Source organism: Sapajus apella, unplaced genomic scaffold (assembly GCF_009761245.1).
Source record: "Sapajus apella isolate SASKATOON/1434 unplaced genomic scaffold, GSC_monkey_1.0 scaffold6, whole genome shotgun sequence".
NCBI classification, from domain to species: domain Eukaryota; kingdom Metazoa; phylum Chordata; class Mammalia; order Primates; family Cebidae; genus Sapajus; species Sapajus apella.
Window position 1 is genome coordinate 59,333,388 of NW_022436946.1, and position 23,247 is coordinate 59,356,634.

General features: G+C 41.5%; 1 protein-coding gene and 1 pseudogene across 3 annotated transcripts in view; one reads left to right on the forward strand and one right to left on the reverse strand.

The window, feature by feature from the left end:
* Window positions 1–23,247, reverse strand: part of ANKRD6 (ankyrin repeat domain 6) — a 197,635-nt gene that overhangs the window by 133,718 nt on the left and 40,670 nt on the right. Inside the window, exon 1 of one of the 3 annotated variants that reach the window (XM_032275254.1) lies at window positions 3,951–6,413. The exons of the other annotated variants lie outside the window; for them this stretch is intronic. The gene's annotated coding sequence lies outside the window, so the exon portion shown is untranslated. Of the gene's footprint in view, window positions 1–3,950; window positions 6,414–23,247 lie in introns of those variants that run through there. 3 annotated transcript variants of the gene reach the window in all.
* Window positions 16,731–17,235, forward strand: LOC116549586 (annotated as a pseudogene).

The following is a 23,247-nucleotide window of genomic DNA, read 5'->3' on the forward strand; positions in this document are numbered from 1 at the left end:
CATGTTGACCAGGATGGTCTCGATCTCTTGACCTTGTGATCCACCCGCCTCGGCCTCCCAAAGTGCTGGGATTACAGGCTTGAGCCACCGCGCCCGGCCTAAATATACATATTTAAATATAAAAATATATTTAAACATTTTTAAAAAGAACTAAACCATGCTGACACCCTAATCTCAAATGTCTCAGATTTCAGAACTGTCAGAAATAAATTTCTGATTGCTTAAGTCATCCATCTATAATATTTTGTTACAGCAGCCTGAACTAAGAAGTCACGTAAAATTCTGTAATACAAACATGTTGCAAACATGGATACATTCTGAGAAATGCACTGTTAGGTGATTTTGTCATGTGTGAACATCACAGCATGTATGTAGAGAAACCTAGTATATTTTTATTTATATAATTTTTTCATATATGTGTGTGTGTGTGTGTGTGTGTGCGTGTGTGTGTGTAACCAAATGTCCCAGCACCATTGCTGAATATAAATCATTTCTGCTACTTGATCTGCAATGCCAGTCTCAAGTGCCACATATCAGGTTTCTCCATAAGCTCTATTATAATCTTTTGGGACCATCTTCATATAGATGGTCTGTCATTGGCTAAAAAGTCGTTATGTGGCCCATGACTGTATGTCGCAGAAACAATACATGAGGTATTACAAAGTAAACAAAGTTGGTTGTCAAGCATCATATTATGATCCCATTTTGGTAAAATGTTTTAAAGTCTGGCAAGATACGTATCAAAATGTAGTTAGTACTGATATTTTTCTTATTTGAATTTTCTTTTTTTTTTTTTTTGAGACGGAGTCTTGCTCTGTCGCCAGGCTGGAGTGCAGTGGCACAATCTCAGCTCACTGCAACCTCCGCCTCCTGGGTTCAAGCGATTCTTCCACCTCAGCCTCCCGAGTAGCTGGGACTACAGGTGCATGCCACCACACCTGGCTAATTTTTGTATTTTTAGTAGAGATGGGGTTTCATCATAGCGAGAATGGTCTCGATCTCTTGACCTCGTGATCCGCCCACCTGGCCTCCCAAAGTGCTGGGATTACAGGCGTGAGCCACCACGCCCAGCCTGAATTTTCTTTAAATAAATTGTTTTTATATGGAAAACAACACATTAATTAAAATGCATGTTCCAAGTAATAGAACACTGTAGTTATTAAGAGTTGTATATATGCACAAACATCACAGCAAATTTCTGGTGAGGATTAGTAATAATTTACGTTTGCTTTCTACAAAAAGACAATCCAGAGAGAAGCTTTTCTGTGTGACTTTCATTTAATAGCACTTCAATATCAAATAAGGAGTAATTTAATTATGCCAACCTACCAAAAAACTCAGATACCCCAGGAATCTTTTTTCGAGTCCAAATCCCCTTCTGCCTCATCAGAGTTGTCTAGATGGTTCCTGCAGTCTGGCCTGTGACAACAGGCAGCCGGATTCGGATTTGCAGAGCAGCACCGGAGGCTCCAGAGTGACCCTCTTTCCCAACAGATGGGACAGCACCCAGCAGCAGAGCAATGTAAAGAGGCAGTTGCCCTTTGTTTACAGCAGAAAAGCCCAGGGCCTGGGGACAAGCATGTGGCCACAATAAACCCACTGCTTCCCTTTGAGGAAAGAATATAAAGGAAAATCCAAAGACAACCAAAAAACCGAGGCCCGGCTCTGCACCTGCTTTCCAGTCATATCAGTATTTTCTGTGCTTACCAAGCAACAAAGTTCTGAATCTGAGATGCCACAGCCGAGTGTCCTGACCCAGCATTACCGGATATGACTTCACCCCGGAAAACATAGCTTTCAATGTTAAATGTGAGATATAGACATTGAGCATATTGGCATCACATCAGTATGTGATGCGTGCCAATACTCCACTTATGAACTTGACAGAAACAAAGCAGGAAGAACCTTAGTAATCATCCAGTCCAGTGTTACTCATGGAGTGTCACTGATATTTGGAGTGGGCCAATTCTTCATTGGGCTGGGTGAGACAGTCTAGGGCACTTCAAAATGCCTGACATCCAGGGTCTCAAAACCATAGTGTCCCCCTATAGTGTGGCAACCTGACATATTTCCACTCAACATTTCCAATGGCCCCTGGGCTGAGAAGCACTGATCTAGTCCCTCGCTGACGTCCAGAAGTCATTCGCCTAAGGCCACCTAGGTAGCTAGAGACAGAGCCCACGACTCAAAACACTTAGCTTAGTTTTTCTTCCACTGTACCAAACTCCACTAATTAAATTCATCAGAGCAAGAGGCACTTAAAAATCAAGAATAGGTTTCACACTCCATAATAGGCTTTATGGCTTCTGGATCTAAGACTGATTGCTTGAACTTTTTTTTCCAATCTGATTATGGGTATTCTGGTATGTAAACCTAACTGTATTACTGTAATTGTGATATTGTGCCAGAATTGCTAGCCTTTGCTTACCGGTAATAACTAAAATAAGCAGCCCAGGATAACTAAGATCTGTGTGTAAACAAATGCTTATCTTGACTTCTGCAGACCACTGAAGTAACAAACAGAATGACAAAAGTCCCCTGGCCCTTGGAATGTCCGGAGACCCCCACCCTCGTCTCTGCCCAGGAGGTGAATTACAGAATCCCCTGGCCCTTGGAATGTCTGAAACCTTTTCATCCCCATCCCCACTTCTCACCCCCACTCCCAAGGTGGTTTTTCAGGTATAAAAAGTTTTGGCACCACAGGTTTCGACGCCACAGGTTGGAGAGACGTGAGTCCTCTGTGGTCGCCAGCATAATAAATGACCCTGCATTCTGGCATACTTTTGTCTTGGTGCTAACTTTCTACGCTGGATCCAGTACAACATAATTGCTTTTAAAAAAGCAAAAACGTATCTGAATATCCAAGGCTTAAGGGTTCATTGTGTGCTGAATTCATATTGCAAAAGGTATCTGTACCAAAGAGAGGAAGATATCTGAAAACATTTGTATTTTATTAAAAAATGTTTTCTTTAAAAGCACCATCTCTGTAAGCAGTTAAAGAAATGAGTCCTATGTGGGAAAACTTTGCCAAACAAAACTTTTTACTTCAACATTTTTTAAGATCAAGACTTTTCTCTTACTCAATCCAGTACTCATCATTCTGAATATGAAATCTAAATTTATATTTTAAATAATCTCTGGCTAGTTAGTAAAGGACTTGTAAAAAAATAAATAAATAAGCCCACAGCATTACAAAGACATATACCCACTACCCTGTGGTAAAAGCATCACATATTTCACAATTCACATATTGAATTTTGGATGCTGAAGTTTCAGAAGAAAAAAGGAAAACACTTCAAAATATTAATTTTTGGTGGGGTGCAGTGGCTCATGCCGGTAATCCCAGCACTTTGGGAGGCTGAGGCAGGCAGATCACCTGAGGTCAGGAGTTCAAGAGCAGCCTGGCCAATATGGTGAAACCCCCGTCACTACTAAAAATACAAAAATTAGCAGGGCATGGTGGCGTGCACACATCTGTAATCCCAGATATTCAGGACCTGAGGCATGAGAAGTGCTTGAACTTGGGAGATGGAGGTTGCAGTGAGCCAAGATCGCACCACTGCACTCCAGCCTGGGTGACAGAGCGAGACTGTCTCAAAGTAGGTTAGAGAGAGAAACAGAGAGAGGAAGACTACAGAAAACACAATGCCAAAAATAAAATTATTGTTCAGAAATGTCAGGTAAAATTCAAAAAATACTTTGAACTTCATATCTAATCTTGTTCTTGTAAATGTACATCCATGTGCACAAATGTGACTTGCTCTCCTTACATAAATCAAATTAATAATCACCCAGCAGTATTCATTTTCATTTCAAAAACGTTCAAAGGACGTATGTCTATATCCTGAAAAGAACACATTCCAAACGCTCCCACGGCATGCGGCTGGGAGAACCTTGCTGTCGACAACCCCAGTGCAAAATGGAACAGTTTTATAAGAACAAATACTCACGGGGACTTCCCTCTGCATCCGGGACAGCCCAGTCCTCACAAAAGCAAAGCCTTGGCCCTCACAGAGCCAGGGCTTTGTGTGGGAAGGCGGGAGGGTCTGCTACGAAACAGCCTCAGGCCCCTCTGACATTTACATGTCAATGCCCAAACCAAAACTCCTCTGATCCTCGATTCCAGCAGATTCTCCACCACAGCAGCTGTGGCACCCTCTGAGAGCCAGACCGTAGGTTTTGTTCTTCTGCCTTTTTTAAGGAGCCTTGAATCCGTTGGCTGCCAGCACGCATTTGGCAAACTTGTTATGAGGGATTTGTCACCCTCTTCAGAGACCCTGAGCCTAGGTAAATGCATCAACAATCTAGCAGGCAAGCTTTTCAAATCATCCAAGGACACCATGCTGGGAGAGATGAATGCTTTAGATAAGCCCCACTGGACAGAATCAGAATTCCAAAAGATGTCTGGGTCTGGAAAAAATGAGCCCAAAGGAAAAAAGAGAACATTTTAGAGAAGCATGTTACATCTCGCATTTAGGCTGAAAAGGCAACTGCTCTGGAGTTTTGGTTTGCTTACAAATCAATATGAGACAATGGTGTGATGTGGGTGCCAAAAACAAGTTAACAAATTTAATTTTAGGATGCATTATCAGAAATACCGTATTATGAAAAAGGTGGTAGGAACTCTGGAGAATAGATGGTCTGTGTACTGTTCTACCTAGTGGAGTAGGTAACCAAGAGGGTGACTTCCAGGAATCTTGTCCAATGAGGAAGAAATCATTTGAGGGTGGGGGTAGGGACATGACCATCCTCAATACATGAAAGATACAAAGAGTAGACTTATTCTGGGGGCTCCAAACAACAGAAAAAAGGAGTGATGATTGGATGGAGATAGTATCTACATAAGGTAGGGAGAATTTCCAACAGTGAAAAATTCTGGCCCCTGTGCATTTGTGAGCAAGGGGGCTTTCCTGTAGCACTGGGGAGAGGGTAGCTTACACAGGGGGTGCTGGAAGAAGACAGTTAGGTTTCAATGACTTCCTTAGTGGCTGATACAAAAGGACCCCCTTAAGAAAGGAATCTCAGGATTTCTAGACCTGTAAACAAAATGACTATGAAATAAAAATATTGATTTAAAAAGCAACATAATCTGTGTAATGTAGAAAGAATGATTTATATTGGGATGAAGCTATTCTTATAATGCGCAAAAACAGCCCAAGAATTAGTCATTTCTGAAATTACAAAATGCAGATCTATGGCCATTAATTATGGGTTGAAAATAGCAAGGTTGGCTCACTGGATCTCATTCCCTTAAATTCCTTTTCCTTTTCCCCCCATTTCTCAAAAAGCTGCTGATACAATTTGGGCCACTTATACAGCACTTACATTTACAAAGTGTTTTTATGGTGAAATGAATGTTACAAGTATTTCAAAGGGCAGAATCTCATTGCTGGTCTGGGACTCAGAAGCAAAGGAGGGGAGGGAGTTCCTAGGAAGTGCTTTCTGAGTGTGTGAGGATGGGGCTGCTGGATGGACACCAGCTATTTCCACCTTATGAGGGGCAATGGTAAAAATCTTTCCTGCTGGAAAGCTTATCTTTCTGCCCATGTTGTGAGAGAATCAAGAGAAGTGCTTTGACCCACACTGCCCCCTGGCACTGTTCTGGGTACAAAGCAGACTTAGATGTGACTTCATCAAGCTTCACCAGATAGCAGAAGACAGCGAATGCTGAAATCACCAGCACCACTAGCACCAGTGCTATAGTAATACAGTATTAGCACTGCCAGTAGTACCGCCAGCACCAGCAGTACCACCAGCACCAGCAGCAGTACACCAGTATTGCCAGTGGTACCATCAGTACCACTACCACAAGCAGCACTGCCACTACCGCTATCACTATTGCTAATAACATTATTATAAAACAGCTATCAATATTCCTATTTTTCTAAAGTCAACAGAGGAAATGCACATGACATGTGTCATACATAAGATTTTAATCATTACTGACAAATTGCCCTCTAACTAAATTACACAGGTTGAGTAACCTTTAATTTGAAATGCTTTGAATCAGAAGTGTTTCAGATTTTGAATTCTGGGGAGTTTGGGAATACTTGCATTATATTTTGAGCATATCAAATCCCAAAATCCAAAATCTACAATGCTTCCAATGAGCATTTCCTCTGAGTGTCATGTTGACACTCAAAATTTTTTTGATTTTGGAGCATTTCAGATTTTCAGGTTTGAGGTGTTCAACTTAAACCAATTTATATTCCTACCAACATTGTATGAGAGCACCCATTTTGCTATGTGGCCACCAACATGGATATAACTACTCTTTTTATGTTTTTGTTTTATCTTTAAGAGCTAAAGGAGGAGGATGCTCATTTTTGTTTACTTGGTATTTCATTTATTGTTAATGAAGCTGAGCATCACTGTATTTTTGTTTTTTGGTATGGAGTCTTGCTCTGTCACCAGGCTGGAGTGCAGTGGCACAATCTCGGCTCACTGCAACTTCCACCTCCTGGGTTCAAGTGATTTTTCCGCCTCAGCCTCCCTAGTAGCTGGGACCACAGGTGTGTGCCCTCACACCTGGCTAATTTTTATATTTTTAGTAGAGATGAGGTTTCACCATGTTGGCAAAGATGGTCTCGATCTCTTGACCTTGTGATCCACCCGCCTCTGCCTCCCAAAGTGCTGGGATTACAGCCACTGTGCCAGGCCCACTGTATTTTTTAAATGCTAGGAAAAAATATGGAGAAGTATGTCCTAAACTGCAGACCATGGTGGGTTATCTTTGTGGGGAAGGATTATGGGAGACCTACATTTTCTACATTGTGTGCTCCTATAATATTTAAAATACATATAACTTTGCTTCTTTTTTGAGACAGGGTTTTACTCTGTCACCCAGGCTGAACTGCAGTGACACAATCATGGCTCACTGCAACCTCAACCTCCTGGGCTCAAGTGATCATTTTGTCTCAGTCTCTCAAGTAGCTGAGACTACAGGCATGCACCACCATGCCCAGGTAAAAAAAAATTTTTTTTTAATAAAAAAATTACAAAGATGTGGTCTCGCTATGTTGCCTAGACTGGTCTCAAACTCCTGGCCTCAAGTGATTCTCCTACCTTGGCCTCCCAAAGTGCTGGGATTACAGGCATCAGCCACTATGTACAGCCAACTTTGCATTTTTTTTCCTGATTTTTAAAAGTAAAGTTTAAAAAAAGCAGTGAATGGCCGGGCGCGGTGGCTCAAGCCTGTAATCCCAGCACTGTGGGAGGCCGAGGCGGGTGGATCACGAGGTCAAGAGATCGAGACCATCCTGGTCAGCATGGTGAAACCCCGTCTCTACTAAAAATACAAAACATTAGCTGGGCGTGGTGGCGCGTGCCTGTAATCCCAGCGACTCAGGAGGCTGAGGCAGGAGAATTGCCTGAACCCAGGAGGCGGAGGTTGCGGTGAGCCGAGATAGCGCCATTGCACTCCAGCCTGGGTAACAAGAGCCAACCTCCGTCAAAAAAAAAAAAAAAAAAAAAAAGCAGTGAATGGGCTATCTTTTCAAAAAATATACAAAACTGGTTATTAGCCCTTGATGCTTATTTTGTTAAGTCAATAAAATGTACTTATACTCACTTTTAAGATGAAGAAAACAATACAATCTTTGCTGGCAAACCCTCCCCTCACTGGGACAGAACACCCTGTCATTCCTGACCTGGCTCTGTGCATCCGTATTCCCATGTGTCACCATGACTACAGTTCTCTGTTACTCTATTACAGTAGATATGCTGCCAACATAAATGGGATTTCAAGTCTGCTGGAGAATGCAGGAGTCATTTTGAAAGACACACAAAATAGAATAGAAATAGCTCACTTGGGGGGGCCGGGTGCGGTGGCTCAAGCCTGTAATCCCAGCACTTTGGGAGGCCGAGGCGGGTGGATCACGAGGTCAAGAGATCGAGACCATCCTGGTCAACATGGTGAAACCCCGTCTCTACTAAAAATACAAAAAAAAATTAGCTGGGCATGGTGGCGCATGCCTGTAATCCCAGCTACTCAGGAGGCTGAGGCAGGAGAATTGCCTGAACCCAGGAGGCGGAGGTTGCGGTGAGCCGAGATCGCGCCATTGCACTCCAGCCTGGGTAACATGAGTGAAACTCCGTCTCAAAAAAAAAAAAAAAAAAAAATAGCTAGCTCACTTGGAAGGTGAATCTTTTGGGATAGTTACCTTTCATACAGACAGCAATCTAGGAGAGTATAAACAGAGACCAATGCAATACACACACCGGCTGGTGAGAAACCAGCACAGAATTGTGTGGGCAAGTTTGTGACAGTATTGTGCCCTTTAAGCAAGTTTCTTTTAGGTGGAGGAAGGAACTTAAAGAAAAGGGGTTCTTCATCACACGTGATCCAAACCAAACTATACTTTCTAGGCAAGTATCAGTCTTCAAAAGAAAGAAGTATTGAACTTAAACAATATAACACCCTAAACACCCTAAACAATATAAAAGACTATAATAAATCAATTTGTTAATAAATTTCACTTGACTATTAGTGGGAATATGTCAGCATTTTTGAAAAGTAAGTAGACCATTTTCATACTATTTCTAGTTTCATTCTATTTCTAGGACTCAATAACTAAAGAAATAATTCTAATCATAGAAAAAAGCTTTATGCAAAAAATTATACGCTACAGTACTATTTATAATAACAAAACACTAGAAACAGAACATCAGGGAGACTGCTATCCAATAAAAGAGGATGATTCAATAAGCCAGGAAAACTCCATCTGGTAGAATATTACGCTGCCTCCAAATGAAGTCTCTAGTTTCATATTCTTGTCTCAATAGTGGTACACTGCTGAGAATCTACCCTAAAGAAATAATCCAAAAACACAGGAAAATTCCCATTTGCCAAAATGAATAACCGGAAACATCCTAGTGTCCAATAACAGAAAAACGGTTAAATAAGCTCCTACTGGTTCTTCGAAACTCAACTCAAGTGATATATCCCCTGGGAAATCTTCCCTGACCCTTACCTAACCTAGTCTCCCATGATACCCTGTATATCACCCAAAACCACACAACCCCAGGGTTCTTCATGCACATGCCAATCTAGGCACCTTCAAGACAGAGAACTTGACCTCTTTAACTTAGTATTCCTAAACCTAGTGCAATGCCTAGCACAAAGTAAATATTCATCCAAATGTGTGCATTATGTAAACTGGGTAGCTTAAACAACAGAGACTTATCGTCTCACAGTTTTGGAGGCTAGAAATCTGAAATAAAGGTGTCAGCAGCGTAGCATCTGTTCAGGCCTCTCTTCTTAGTTTGTAAATTGCCATCTTCTCTATGTCTCTTCACCTCATCTTCCTTCTATGTATGTCTCCAAATTTCCTCCTTTTTAAAAATTGTTTTGGGCTGGGCGCAGCAGCTCACGCCTGTAATCCCACCACTTTGGGAGGCCAAGGTGGGTGGATCACAAGGTCAGGAGTTCAAGACCAGCCTGACCAACATGGTGAAACCCGTGGTGGCACGTACCTGTAATCCCAGCTACTCAGGAGACTGAGGCAGGAGAAGCGCTTAACCCCAGGAGGTAAAGGTGGCAGTGAGCTGATATCACACCACTGTACTCCAGCCTGGGCGACAGAGTAAGAAGACTCTATCTCAAAAAAAAAAAATTGTTTCGGTCTTTTTTTTAATTAAATTTTTTTCTCTCTCTTTTTTTTTTTTTCTTTTTTGAGAAACAGTGTCACTCTGTTGCCTAGGCTGGAGTGAAGTGGCGTATCTCAGCTCACTGCAACCTCTGCCTCCAGGGTTGAAGCGACTCTCCTGTCCTAGCCGCCCCAAGTAGCTGAGATTACAGGCGTGCGCCACCACATCTGGCTAATTTTTTGTATTTTTAGCAGAGATGGGGTTTCATCTTACTGGCCAGGCTGGTGTCGAACTCCTGACCTCAGGTGATCTACCAGCCTCAGCCTCCCAAAGTGCTAGGATTACAGGCATGAGCCACTGTGCCCAGCCAATTAAAATTTTTTCTTTAGAGACAGAGTCTCACTATGTTGCCCAGGCTGGAGTGCAGTGGCTATTCACAGGTGCTATCCCACTACTGATCAGCAAGGGAGTTTTGACCTGCTCCGTTTCTCACCTGGGCCACTTCATCCCTCCTTGGCAACCTGGTGGTCCCCCACTTCTGGGAGGTCACCATATTGATGCTGGTGCAAACACCCAATCAGCATAGCCCACCACTGCCCAGAACTCCTGGGTTCAAGCCATCCTCACACCTCAGCCTCCTGAGTAGTTACGACTACAGGCATGTGCCACCGTGCCTAGTGAATTTCCTCATTTTATAAAGACATCAATCATAGTGGATCAAGGTCCACTCTACTGACCTCATTTTAGCTTGATTAGCTCTGTAGGAATCCCAACTCCAAATAAGGTTGCAATCTGAGGTACTGGGGATTAGGACTTCAACATATGAATTTGAAGAGAGAAACAATTCAATGCACAATAATCAGTGCATATTTATGAGTTCATAATTATACAGAAATGCCTACTTTATCATGCTTAATAGGGGAAAAGGGTGGGTATGAATGTATGTATACAGTAAAAATTCTATTTTTTTAATTAAAAAAAATGTTTTTCAACTGGCCACTTGGTAGAAAAAGAATTCTTAATTCGGATTTTTTCAGATTTTTAAAAAGGTCCATGACTACCCCCAAATTAAGAAACAATGATGGTGTACAATCTCAAATATTTTTAAAGAGAAAATGTGAAGGTAATAAATCAAATTATTAATGATGTTTGCCTCTAGGTGATGGAATTATAGATGACTAGGATTATTTCTCAATTTTCAGTAACAGTTTCAAATTACTTTCACCAGAAAAAAAACTTCCATTTTTTTAAAAAAGGAAAAATTACATTTGAAAAGGGTTTAAAACATGTACAACTAAATGTTGTACACAAAATAGCATGGATACAGACTGTAAAACAAGAAAATAAAATATTAAGAAAAGACAGGAAGGAAATAGGTCCTAATGCCCACAGAATTTATTAACAGAAGTTACAGGACGATTTTTGCGTGTCATCCTATTTTTTTGTGTCTTCCAAATTTTTCTATAAGCACTATATTTTATAACCACATCAAACCAATCAACCTTATCGCTTAAGAACATGGAGTTTAAGTATCTAGTTTTATATTAAATATTTAATATTAATAAGTGAATTAACAAAGTATGGTAGGTATCAAAACAAAATACAACATGCAGCTTTTAAATGGCCATGATAAAAGATATGGAGAAAAGGAAACAGCTTATAAGACAGTTCTGTAGAAAAAGTCAAAGATAAAAATACACACATACTGGCCGGGAGCGGTGGCCCATCCCTATAATCCCAGCACTTTGGGAGGTCAAGGTGAGCAGATCACCTGAGGTCGGGAGTTTGAGACCAGCCTGGCCAACAAGGTGAAACCCCATCTCTACCTAAAAAATATAAAAATTAGCTGGGCATGGTGGCGAGGGCCTGTAATCCCAGCTTCTCAGGAAGCTGAGACAGGAGAATCACTTGAGCCCAGGAGGTGGAGGTTGTAGTGAGTCGAGAATGCATCACTGCAATCCAGCCTGCATGACAGAGCAAAGCTCAGTCTTAAAAAAAAAAAAACAAAAAAAAACAAAAAAAAAAACATATTAATTACAACTGATAAAATATATTCACATGTAGATGGTAATCTGCAAAAGATGAAAATGTATCAAGAGTAGGATTGTGCATTATTTTAAAGATTCTTTAATATTATATTTTTCATGTAAAAGTATTTACGAAAATGTTCTTTGCTAAAGATATCTGTAAATTGTTTCACACTGTCTAACAGCTTATAGCCATACCAAGAATCCACTGCTAGACTAGAAAATGGCAGGCAAACTTTACGTTTGTCAGGCTTCCCACAAACACTCCTACAGTACTTCATTCAACTCAGTAATTGGTTTCACTTTCACTGTGGGTGGATGTGCACATGGGTTCAGCCTTTCTGTAGGACAATCTGGCAGTATTTGTTGAATGTTCACTCTCTGAGCATTTCCACATCTGGGAATCTGTCCTATAAAAACAATTACACACACGTACAAACATAAAGGTGATGAGAATAATCACTTCGTCTATCTAGGACAGTGGGAGCCTGGGGGCTGTGAGAGGGACAGTTTCATTTAGAAAGCTGTGGAGGCCAGGTACAGTGGCTCATGCCTGTAATCCCAGGACGAGGAGGCTAAGGTGGGCAGATCACAAAGTCAGGACTTTGAGACCAGTCTGGCCAACACAGTGAAACGCTGTCTCTACTAAAAATACAAAAATTAGCAGGCGTGGTGGCAAGTGCCTATAGTCCCAGCTACTCGGGAGGCTGAGGCAGGAGAATCACTTGAACCAGGAGGCAGAGTTTGCAGTGAGCTGAGATCATGCCACTGCTCTCCACCCTGGACAAGAGAGCAAGACTCCATCTCAAAAAATAAATTAATTAATTAAATAAAATAGAAAAGCTGTGGAGAGAGATCTAGAATAACTACTAAATTTAAAAACCTATGCAGTTATGATTTGTTGCCCAGTTTTTCCATTTTCTTTGATGCCTTTATTTTTGGCAATCAACCAGAAACAAAAGTGCACTACAGTTCTGCATGTTCCAATCATATGCATGCCAGTACAGATGTTAACATATAGAATCAACTGAAATAAGCAGGCTTTAGATTGTTTTCTGTTTAGCTCCTAGCTTAAACAGAACTGAGAGTATGGCAACTATTTAATTTGAAAATAGGCATGTGATGAGAGCCAATTCAAAAATAGTTATGGAATGAGAGTCATATGTGCATGACTCTGATATTTTTCCTTAAGAAAGAAATGTCCAGATTTTAGGTTTGGGCTCCTCAGGTTTGTTTCTTAAATAAGTTGTATTTTCGGCCGGGCACGGTGGCTCACACCTATAATCCTGGCACTGTGGGAGGCCACGGTGGGTGGCTCACAAGGTCAGGAGATCAAGACCATCCTGGGCAGCATGGTGAAGCCCTGTCTCTACTAAAAATGCAAAAATTAGCTGGGTGTGGTGGTGGATGCCTGTAGTCCCAGCTATTCAGGAGGCTGAGGCAGGAGAATTGCTTGAACCCAGGAGGCGGAGGTTACGGTGAGCCAAGATTGCGCCATTGCACTCCAGCTGGGCAACAGAGCAAGACTTCGTCTCAAAAAAAAAAAAAAAAAAAAAAAAGTTGTATTTTCATGCATCTATTTGTGTTTTACATAGAAAGTTTTGGGTGTTGCTTTCTGACAACATAAAATGAGACGAATTTCTCATTATATATTGAGTCTCTTTATGGTTGACTCAAAGTCCAAAAATTCTGATCAGGTCAAGAATATAGGTTACGTTAAACTTGGAATATAAGAATATAAGTTAAGTTTTACTCTGGCTATAAAGCAGCCAAAGTAAAAACAAATAATTTCATATCAAAGTGAAATTAACACTAGATTTGTTTCTAGAATACAGCCAATGCAACACTGTAGTGGCAATTTTCAGATTAAAAAAGATGAGAAAAAGTTCTAAAAGTTATTGATATTAGATATCCTCAGATGGAAATGCCTTTATGAACTCTGGTAATTTGTTTATGGACCACTGTACACTCTGAATGTTTCTTTTCTATCTCAAGCTAACAACAACTATGGAGATGTGGGAAAAAGATAAAAGGAAGCTGGGTGAGCTGTGTAGCATCACGCACAGCTCCCTTGTCCATCAGCACCCTTCACTCTAAGGTTTTCCGGAAGAATGTATAGGCAATATGTTCGCACACAAGGCAGAGGCTATCCTGAGAGGGTGTTACTGTACAAGACGTGGTAAGTTTTGAGGTTTTTTGTTTTGGGCTTTTTTTGTGAGACAGGATTTCAAAAGATGAGACAGTCATCTATTAGAAGTTTGACACATAAGCACTGCCTCCTGTTTCTCCTTCATCTATGTCATTACAAGTTGAAATTTTTTGTTTTGTTTTGTTTTGTTTTGAGACAGGGTCTCACTGTGTCGCCCAGGCTGGAGTGCAGTGGCACAATCTTGGTTCACCTCTCACTTCCGCTTCCTGGGTTCAAGCGATTCTCCTGCCTCAGCCTCCCAAGTAGCTGGGATTATAGGCATGCACTACCACACCTGGCTAATTTTTGTATTTTTAGTAGAGACAGGATTTCACCATGTTGGCCAGGCTGGTCTTGAACTCTTGACCTCAAGTGATCCACCCACCTCAGCCTCCCAGAGTGCTGGGATTATAGGTGTGAGTCACTACGCCAGGCTGAATTTTTTTTTTTTAATGAAACAATATGCTGTTAAATAAATTCTCTAGACCTACAGCAATGGTTATATAAGATTAAAAGGCATAGTCAAGGGAAAAAAAACTTACATAGTACGCCTGAATTTGAAATTTGGGATGCCAGGTTAGGGGGGAAAAACATCTAATAATCCCTGATTTGAAGAAATTTAAATAAAAAGTATAAGCAGTCCACCACGAAAACACAGAGCAAGGACAGTGACCATGGGGGTGGGTGGGAGGCTGGGGAGCAGGCAGTGACTGCCCTTCCTCTGGGGCTCTTCCTAGCCAAGTATGAGCCCACGTAACCAGGGCACCAGCAGATCCCTCTCTGAATAGGATGAGCTCTGGCTCACAGGGCCAAAGTGGGGACTTAGACGAGGGCCAGTGAGACTGAGTGGTCTGCTCTGCCTTTCAGAAGGAAGTATTGAGGCAGGCAGCGTGAAATTCTTCTCGGCCTGCACAGCAAGCCACTCACACTCAAAGGGACGCCAAGAGCCTGAGAGACCCTGCAAGATGTTAGGATGGTAGCAGTGACATCACCCCCACCTCCTAATCGGCTAGCTGGAGCCAGGTGTCCATCAGGACCCTTCACTCCATGAGGTTTTCTGAAAAAATCTATAGGCAGTGTGTTCATACTCCAGTCACAGGCTAGCAGGGTGTCACTGTAAAGGACTCAATAAGTTGTTTTTTTGTTGTTGTTTTGGGTTTTTTTTGAGACAGGGTCTAATTCTGTCATCCAGGCTGAAATGCAGTGGTGCGAACATGGCTCACTGCAGGCTCCATCTCCTGGGCTCAAGTGACCCTCTCCCACTTCACTCTCCCAAGTAGCAGGAACAACAGGCATGTGCCACCATACCTGGCTAGTTATTATTTGTAGAGACAGAGTCTCCCTGTGTTGCCCAGGCTGGTCTCAAATGCCTGGGCTCAAGCAATTGCTCTTTCAAGCAAATTTCTCATGGCCTCCCAAAGTGCTGGGATTACAGCCATGAGCCACCGCACCCCATAGACTCAGCAAGTTTTTGACAGGTCTACAGTGAAGCAGAGCTATTGCCAAGGCAAGGGAAGGCCTAGGAAGCACAACTGCCTCCAGAAACCACAAGCTCCTGCTCTTCTTCTGTGTTCTCTTTACCTCTAGGGCACCCATAGTGATTTTACTAACTCTGGGCAGAATGAGAGTTACCTAAAGTTTGACCAAATGGGGCTGTTCTGGAACTTTAAGTAATAAATATGTACATATACACATATGCATTTATACTTATGTATATGGAAGTAAAAAGGCAGAAGGAAGGACTGCAGGGGCTAAGGGTTATTCTTCATTTGGAAAAAAAAAAAAAAAACAGGAAGTGGGATTATACAACCTCTCAGCTAATCCATTCACTTCTATAGCATCCTGTGAAAACCTCCTTACGTGTACTTGAAAGAAAGGTATTCCAAGCAGCTATTCCAATAAACACTGTGTCCTGCACATGAGACTTTCTTGGACTAAAGTAGTTTTACTGTGAGAAAGTTCCTGGCCAAGCTCAGTGGCTCTCATGCCTATAACCCCAGCACTTTGGGAGGCTGAGGCAGGAGGATCAACTGAGCCTGGGAGGTTGAGGCTGCAGTAAGCCATGATCACACCACTGCACTCCAGCCTAGGTGACAGAGCAAGACCCTCTCTCAAAAAAAAAAAAAAAAAATCCTATGAAAGCCAATTGAAAAAGGAGAGAACTAAAATTGATCCTGCCTGTCCTATTACAAACTGTACTATTAGCAACCAAATGGTAGGCAAGGTAGTTTCTCTTTATATTTCAGCTAATAAATCAGGAAGGAATTATACAATCAGAATATCACCTCTTAAGCAACACTCACTGGGTTGATGAATCTAGATATTAAGCCTCAATGGTTCCTAAAAAACAGAAACAAGCAGACAATGCATACCACCTGATAAAAGAACATGTCACCTCTATGAGCAGTCAAAATAAAAACCTAAATGTGACCAAGCTTCTGGGTCCAACTGCCAACTTACTAGAAACACTAGGAACAGAAATAACACATTAAAGGCATCACAAGGATACACCCAGCAAAATCCAGACAGTGTAAAGTTCTACAGTACAGACAGCCTGGGGCTGGCAGGGTGGCTCATGCCTGTAGTCCTAGCAGTTTGGAAGGCTGAAGCAGGCAGATCGCTTGAGACCAGGAGTTTTAAGACCAGCCTGGGCGACATGGCGAAACCTCATCTCTACCAAAAAATACAAAAATCAGCTGGGTACACAACCTGTAGTTCCAGCTACTTGGGAGGCTGAAATGGAAGGATGGCTTTAGCCTGAGAGGAGAAGGCTGCAGTAAGCTGAGATTACATCAGTGCACTACAGCCTGGGTGACAGACTAAGACCCTGTGAAAGAAGAGAAGAGAAGAGAAGAGAAGAGAACAGAACAGAACAGAACAGAACAGAACAGAACAGAACAGAACAGAACTGTTTTCCTCCCCGGCTGTGTAAGGATAGGCCGCCATCATGAACAACACAGTAACTATCTGCACCAGAAAGTTCATGACCAACAGACTGCTTCAGAGGAAACAAATGGTCATTGATGTCCTTCACCCCGGGAAGGCAACAGTGCCTAAGACAGAAATTTGGGAAAAACTAGCCAAAATGTACAAGACCACACCAGATGTCATCTTTGTATTTGGATTCAGAACTCATTTTGGTGGTGGTAAGACAATTGGCTTTGGCATGATTTATGATTCCCTGGATTATGCAAAGAAAAATGAACCCAAACATAGACTTGCAAGACATGGCCTGTATGAGAAGAAAAAGACCTCAAGAAAGCAACAAAAGGAACACAAGAACAGAATGAAGAAAGTCAGGGGGACTGCAAAGGCCAACGTTGGTGCTGGCAAAAAGCCAAAGGAGTAAAGGCGCTGCAATGATGTTATCTATGGCTGTTGTGGATTTTTCACAAGAAGCTTAATAAACTAAAAACTTTCGTGTGTCTGGTTGTTTGAAAAAAAAGAAAGAAAGAAAAGAAAAGGGGAGGGGAGGGAGGAGAAGGGACGGGAGGGGAGGGAAGAAAGAGAGAGACAAAGAAAGAAAGCAAGGGAAGAAAGAGAAGGAAGAGAAGGAAGGGAAGGAAAGGAGGGAAGGGAAGGAAGGGAGGGAAGGAAGGGAGGGAAGGAAGTGAAGGAAGGGAGGGAGGGAGGGGAAAGAAAGAAAAAATAGAAAAAACAAGAAAGAGAAAGAGAGAAAATGGGAGGGGAGGGAGGAGGAGGGACGAGAAGAGGGGAGAGAATGCAAAGGCAGGTATCAATTAAGACTGCACTGCTGGGCTCGGTGGCTCAAGCCTGTAATTCCAGCACTTTGGGAGGCTGAGGCAGGCAGATGCGTGGTGGTGGGCACCTGTTATCCCAGCTACTCAGGAGGCTGAGGGACAAGAATCACTTGAACCAAGGAGGCTGAGGTTGCAGTGAGCTGAGCTCATGCCACTGCACTCCAGCCTGCATGATGGAGTGAGACTCTGTCTCAAAAAAAACAAAAATAGAGACTAAGAATTATGTTGAACAATCCAATATGTGGACCTTATTTGGATCCTTAGTGAAATGAACCATTTTTAAAATCTTATATTTTTGACTCTTTAACTAAGTTTCATGACTTTTTTTCTCAACTTTTAAGTCTAATTTCCTACAGGTAAGGTAAGGTGCTTATTCAGGTTAGATTAGAGCTCTGCCAACAAGAACTTCTATAAGTGTTCCACAACTCAGGCTGGTGGTTAGTGGTCCAGAACACAGTGCTTTCAGTGGGTAGGAAAGACCCAAGCGTCAAGAAATAGAAATCATAAGTATAGTCAGATCTTTCAAAGAGGTTAAAGTAAAACGAAATTAGACAAGGGAGCAAAATTCAAGTTACAGATTTTACAAAGTAGAAAACCAACAAAATGATTTCCAATGTATATATTATATATCCCAAAGATCCAAGAAAGTCAAATAAACTATATGAAACAATTAGGGAGTTTAAAGTGTTGCCATTATAGATTGAATTGTGTTCCCCCGAAAGGATAAGCTGAAGCCCTAACCCCTACTACACCAGAATGTGAACTTATTTGGAAATATGGTCTTTATAGATGATCAAATTAAGATGAGGTCATTAGTATGAGCCCTAATCCAATGTGACTTGTGTCTTATAGAAAGGGGAAATTTGGACACAGAGACATGCACACAGGGAGTCCACCCTGCGAAGATGAAAGCAGGGACTGGAGTGCTGCATCCACAAGCTAGGGAATGCCGAAGATTGCCAGCAACCACCAGAAGCTAAGAGGGAGGTGAGGCAGATTTTCCCTCAGAAGGAATCAACCCTATTGACACCCTGGTCATGGACTTCAGACCTGTGAGACAATAAATTTCTACTGTTTAATCCCCCTAGTTTGCAGCACTGTGTTATGTTAATCCTAGCAAATTAATACAGTAGCCATTGACAAAATTAATACAAAGTGAATGATCACCATCAAAAAAATCAAAATATAATGATAGATAATGCTATTCACATTAACAATTTTTAAAAGTACAATATACCTAGGAAGACATTTAAAAAGAAATGACCAGGCCCTACATAAAGAAACTCTTTAAAACCCTGCTGAGGAATTTGAAAGGTAAATAAAAAGACAAATTTTGCCTTCCATAGGAAAACTCCTTAAAGGAGTGGTCTACACTTATGACTCCACTTTCTCTCCTCCTTCTCTATCTTGAAGCCACTCCAGTCAGGCTTTCCTGTGGCCATTCCACTACGATTGCTCTTACCAAGGCCCCTAGTGTTTTCCACATTGCTAAGCTCAAATGTCAGTTCCCACTCCTGGACTAACTTGATCCAGGATTTGAAATATGAATCCTTTCTCCTTGACTTTGCTCAGCTTTCAGTAAAACACACAAAAACAGATACACACATACCTAGTTTCCTTCCTAACTTTCTGGCCACTCTTTCCTACTTTCTTTTGCTGGCTTTTCCTCCTCTCTCCAGCTATAACATTAGGTAATCCAAGGGCTCAGTCTTTGGGCCTCCTGTCTATATATACTCACTCTCCAGAGGTCCTATACAGTCTCATTGCTTCAGTGACCTTCCAGGTGCTGGTAACTCCAGCAATTAACTTCCTGCCTAGATCTTGTCTCTTTTCTTTTTTTGAAACAGAGTCTCACTCCATCACGCAGGCTGGAGTACAGTGGTGCAATATTGGCTCAAGGCAACCTCCGCCTCCCAAGTTCAAGCAATTCTCCTGCCTCAGCCTCCCAAGTAGGTAGAATTACAGGGCCCACCACCATGCCCAGCTAATTTTTGGTATATTTAGTAGAAACAGGGTTTTGCCATCTTGGCCAGGCTGGTCTTGAACTCCTGACCTCAAGTGATCCACCTGAAATTATTTAGGCCCAGGTCCCCAGAATACTGCAGTAAACTGCAGTCTAATTGAAGGAAAATACATGAGTGTACACACATGCACACACACATGGACGTTAACTTACAAAATGATATTCAAACTCAGTCTTCAAAGAAATGTATTATATATATATATATATATATATATATACACACACACACATATAAAACTAGTAAAGATTAGGGTGATTGGATAACATCCATGTTGGTGAGGGTAGTGAAAACTCCACTCACAGCTGGGTGCAGTGGCTCACACCTGTAATCCCAGCACTTTGGGAGGCCTAGGTGGGTGGATCACGTAGTCAGGAGTTCAAGACCTGTCTGGCCTACATGGTAAAACCCCATCTCTACTAAAAATACAAAACTAGCCAGGTGTGGTGGCATACACCTATAGTCCCACCTACTCAGAAGGCTGAGGCAGGAGAATCACTTGTATCCGGGAAGTGGAGGTTGCAGTTGGGCCAGGACGGTGCCACTCCCCTCCAGCTTGGGAAGTGAAGTGAGACTCCGTCTCAAAAAAAAAAAATCCACTCACAACTATACCTCAGTACAACATTACAACACTACCTTTCTGATGGGCAATTGGGCATTACAGCATCTAGAATAAATACACTTTCAGCAATTTCACTTTCAAGAATTTATCCTAAAAAGATAATGGGGAGGAAAGAGAGTCTAAAGATAGCGATAAAAGATGTTCACTACAGTGCTGGTTATAAGAGGAAAAAGAAAGAACAGAAATGGTCATTTTAAGGGGGTTACATTATTATTATTATTATTATTATTATTATTATTATTGAGACAGGGTCTCACTCTGTCACCCAGGTTGTGGTGGCATGATCTCAGCTCACTGCAGCCTTGACTTCTGGGGCTCAAACAATCCTCTCGCCTCAGCCTCCTATCTGGGACTATAGGCATTCAATACTATGCCTGGGTAATTTTTTAAAATTTTGTAGACACAAGTCTTGCTCTGTTGCCCAGGCTGGTCTCAAACTTCTGGGCTCAAGAGATCCTCCCACCCCGGCCTTCCAAAGTGCTGGGATTACAGGCATGAGCCACTGTGCCTGGCCTATTAATCATTTTGACTCACTGGAATAATGGACTACTTTACAGCCTTTTTTTTTTTGAGACAGAGTCTTGCTCTGTCGCCAGGCTAGAATACAGTGGAATGATCTTGACTCGCTGTAACCTCTGCCTCCCAGGTTCAATAGATTCTGCTGCTTCAGCCTCCTGAGTAGCTGGGACTGCAGGCACACACCACCATGCCTGACTAATTTTTGTATTTTTAGTCGAGATGGAGTTTCACCATGTTGGCCAGGATGGTCTCGAACTCCTGACATCGTGATCCGCCTGCCTCCATCCCCCAAAGTGCTGGGATTACAGGCGTGAGCCACTGTGCCCCACCTTTACAGTCATTTTTAGTACTGATGAGGATTAACAAGAACTAGCTTATAAAGATGTACCCAATATAATGTTCAAATTTTTAAAGCAGGTCACAGAACAGCATTTAGGTGTGATTTCACTGAAATAAAATTATGTGTTAAGAATGCTGAGTATGTGTATGTATGTGCAATGAGACAGGATATTTAGTGAAAAGTAATTTATCTATGGATGATGGCATTTTAAATGATTTTTACCCTCGCCAAGCCCTGTACTATTTGCATTTTTTCTTGAATGAGCTTGTTTATCTGGAAAATCAATAAAACTACCCATTAAAATAACCATTTATGGAGAAAAGGAGAGAGGTATGGCTGTAGAAAGAGAAGAATTGGGGTAAAGAGAGGGTTTGGGGTAGCTATTGTTTTACAATAGGAGAGATGAGAATATTGAAATATTGACGAGGAAAAGAACCTGAAGAGAATGTCACACGGAACACAGACCGTATGTAGGCCATGCAGTCTGGGTATGCTGAGGGGAGCTAGAAATGGATGGGTTGGTTCCTATCCTCAGGTAAGAGTGATAAGGGTCTACAAATGTAAAAATAATTCCAGACGAGTGACACAGGGGCTACGAAAGCAGAGGAGCACTACGAGCTGGAAGGGTCTGGAAAGGAATGCTGGAGAAGAGGTGTCATCTCAGCTTCTCAGGTGTCAGATTTCTCTGCACAGAGATGAGTGGTAAGAAGAGTGCTGCCTGCTGAAAAAAAAGACTACATAGATTAACAGGGGTGACAACTGATGAAGTTAGAAAATTAAGCTGGAGCTTATGGTAAAGAGGCTGGAAGTAGGTAAGAACTTTGTACTCATGAGAAATTTTAGGAGGGGTGTACAGTGACCCACTCCTAACAGTGTTCTGGACATATTAAAACGCAGCAGCCGCTTGTTGGACTTACAGCTTGAAAGGATTTGACCTGGAGGCAGGAAAGCCCCAGTGAAAAGGCTAATGTGACAGAGATCTGAGCTAAGCTTGTGAATGAAAACAGTGGCAACAAATAGTGATATGAGTGATATGAAAGGCATCACAGTAGGGGCCTGTATATAGTATGAAACATTTGACAGTTACAACCACAGTAAACCTACTCTATACAAGGCTGAGCTGATTATATGAGGTTAATCTGTTAATATTTTTGCATTAAGCATTTTGCTCAACTATCACATTTTATAAACACGTGCATCCTCCTCCCTTCTCTCTGCAATTTACTTTTGAGCTGGATATGGGAAAGTGCAAAAGTAATTAACAGTTCTCAAGAAAACCCAAAAGCCAGGAGACAGCTTTAGTGCCTCATTAGAAAGAGCTGAGCTTATAAGACAAGTCCCAGGCAACAATCATTATTCTTGAGGTGAAAAATAAACAGACCCATAAATGAGGGGTGAGGATGTAAGGGGTGGGAGGAAAGGAAGGAAGAAGCTAAGGAAGAGAGAATCAAGAGAAAAATTTTGCAATACAATTTTTACAAAATGATATGCCTTAAAAAAGCATCTATATTTCTCAAAATACTATTAAAAATTCTTAATCTTAATTCTTAAGATTAAGTGGCCAGGGAAATACAAAAGGTTAGCTAGAAAAAACCATCCACAGGTGTCTAACCCTTTGAATGAGGGGACTTTTTTGCTTATCTGTGGTAACAGATATCATGAAAATTACGTACACTTTTTTTTTTTTTAGTTCATCAACTATCATTAGTGTTAGTGTATTTTATGTGCGGCCCAAGACAATTATTCTTCTTCCAGTAGAAGCCAAAAGGTGGACACCCATGCCCGAGACACTTAAAAATTGAAAAATTAAAATAAAAAATGTAATTCTCAACATACCTTCAAGTTCAACCATCAAAAACATCTTAACCATGTCTAAGTAAATAAGATCTAAATATTTATAAACAATACTGGTAGAAAAATAGATGTGTGCTCTGATGATTGATATAAACTTTATACATTTTTCTGTAGTTTATTTTTACCTTCTAATAAATAGGTAATATGGGATATTTCATTAGTTGAGTAAAAAAATCCAGAGAGATAAGATAAATAGCTTCATTACCATCTATTAGGTAAAATGTGAATTTTTAGACACTCTGTCTGGAATGTCAGAAACTTCCTTATGTTAAGAATCTAAACTGTTAAAAAACCACCTATAAGACTCAAAGCTATACATGCTTGGTA